The sequence below is a fragment of the Petromyzon marinus genome, unplaced genomic scaffold (genome assembly GCF_048934315.1).
Source record: "Petromyzon marinus isolate PM22_M1 ecotype Great Lakes invasive population unplaced genomic scaffold, UKy_Petmar_22M1.pri1.0 PM_G_Scaffold_29, whole genome shotgun sequence".
In the NCBI taxonomy this organism is placed as follows: Eukaryota; Metazoa; Chordata; class Hyperoartia; order Petromyzontiformes; family Petromyzontidae; genus Petromyzon; species Petromyzon marinus.
Genome location: NW_027422861.1, coordinates 2,620,001 through 2,622,500, shown reverse-complemented (window position 1 = coordinate 2,622,500; position 2,500 = coordinate 2,620,001).

Sequence of the window (2,500 nt, the reverse complement as noted above, 5' to 3'; positions counted from 1 at the left end):
GCATTTCTTCAGCTGCCGTCGAAAGTACATCCTCTGTTGAGCTCTCTTGGCGAGGGAGCTGATGTTCAGTTCCCACTTGAGGTCCTGGCAGAGAATAGTGCCCAGGAAGCGGAAGGACTCCACAATTTTGACTGCGGAGTCTAACAGGGTGATGGCGGTGAGTGGGGCTGTATTCTTCCTGAAGTCCACAACCATCTCAACTGTCCTTAGAGCATTTAGCTCTAAGTTGTTCTGGCTACACCAGGTCACCAGGTTGTCAGCTTCCCACCTATAGTCAGACTCATCCCCACCAGAGATCAGCCCAATGAGGGTGGTGTCGTCCGACAAACTTCAAGAGTTTGACGGACAGATGATTGGAGGCGCAGCTGTTGGTATACAGGGAGAAGAGCAGTGGGCAAAGGACGCAGCCCTGAGGAGTTCCCGTGCTGATGGACCTGGAGTCAGAGACTTCTGTTCCCGGCTTAACGCACTGCTTCCTGTCAGAGAGGAAGTCTGTGATCCACCTGCAGGTGGAGTAGGGCACGTTCAGCTGGAAGAGCTTGTCCTGAAGCAGGGCAGGGATGATGGTGTTGAAGGCAGAGCTGAAGTCCACAAACAGGATCCTGGCGTAGGATGCTGGGGCGTCCACATGCTGTAGGGTGAAGTGGAGGGCCATGTTAACTGCGTCGTCCACAGACCTGTTGGCTCTGTAGGCAAACTGAAGGGGGTCCAGGAGAGGGTCTGTGATGGCTTTGAGGTGTGCCAGGAGCAGGCGCTCAAAAGACTTCATTACCACAGATGTAAGGGCGACCGGTCTGTAATCATTTAGTCCTGTTGGCCTTAGCTTTTTGGGCACAGCGATGATGGTGGAGGACTTGAGACAGGCTGGTACATGGCATGTCTCCAGGGAGGTGTTAAAGATGTTGGTGAACACCGGAGACAGCTGGTCAGCGCAGTGCCTGAGGGTGGCTGGAGAGACAGAGTCCGGCCCGGCTGCTTTGCGTGGATTCTGCCTCTTGAAAAGCCCATTAACTTCTCCCTCCTGAAAGGAGAGAGTCGTTTCTGTAGTATGGGTGGGGGATGGGGCCTCTTGGGTGGGAAGGGGTGGTTCAGGACAGTCCAATTGTCTTTCAAATCTACGGTAGAACTCGTTCAGGTCGTTGGCTAGGCGGGAGTCGTTAGTGGTGTGGGGCGCTCTGGGTTTGTAGTTGGTGATGTGCCTGAGCCCTTTGGCAGACAGAAGCAGCGTCGTTAGTAGAGAACTGGTGTTTTAGTGTCTCTGAGTACAGTCGTTTAGCCTCTCTCACCGCTTTGCTAAACCTGTTCTTCGACTCCTTGAATCTGTCTCTATCCCCACTCCTAAACGCTTCCTCCTTCTCCAACCTCAACCTTTTGAGCTTTGCTGAGAACCAGGGCTTGTTGTTGTTAAAGTTCACCCTGGTACGTGTTGGGATACAGCAGTCCTCACAGAAGCTGATGTACACAGCCTCTGTGAGTTCATCCAGTCTATTGGTAGCAGTCGTGAACATATCCCAGTCAGTACAGTCTAAGCACGCCCGCAAATCTTCCACAGCCTCACTGGTCCACTGTTTAGATGTCCTCACAGCAGGTTTACAGAGTTTTAGTTGCTGCCTGTATGCACGAATCAGGTGGACCAAGGGAGTTCTGTGCGAGCCGAACAGCCCCGTGACCCACAAGAGAAACATCCCCGCCAAATTCGAGCGTTTGACGGGGTCTATCCGTGAAAAAATATTCACGTTTTTGAGTGCACATGCATTTCTGCTGCAAATGCCTCTGGAAGTTTCATGCCGTTCGTATGCCAATTGTGGCAACACGAAAATGACCCGTTTTCCCATTCCGAGGGATTTCTGTGCGACCCTAACAGCCCCGTGAGCCACAAGAGACACATCCCCGCCAATTTCTAGCGTTTCACGGGGTCTATGCGTGAAAAATATAGACGTTTTTGAGTGCACATGCATTTCTGCTGCAGATGCCTCTGGAAGTTTCATGCCGTTCGTACGCAATGTGGCAACACGAAAATGACCCCTTTTCCCATTCCGAGGGATTTCTGTGCGACCCTAACTAACAGCGCCCGTGAGCCACAAGAGAGACATCCCCGCCAATTTATAGCGTTTCACGGGGTCTATCCGTGAAAAATATAGACGTTTTTGAGTGCACATGCATTCCTGCTGCAAATGCCTCTGGAAGTTTCATGCCGTTCCTATGCAATGTGGCCACACAAAAATGACCCGTTTTCCCATTCCGAGGCATTTCTGTGCGACCCTAACAGCCCCGTGAGCCACAAGAGAGACATCCCCGCCAACTTCTAGCGTTTGACGGGGTCTATGCGTGAAAAATATTAAAATTTTTGAGTGCACGTGCCTTTCTGCTGCAAATGCCTCTGGAAGTTTCATGGCGTTCCTATGCAATGTGGCAACACGAAAATGACCCCTTTTCCCATTCCGAGGGAGTTCTGTGCCACCCTAACAGCCCCGTGAGCCACAAGAGACACATCCCCGCC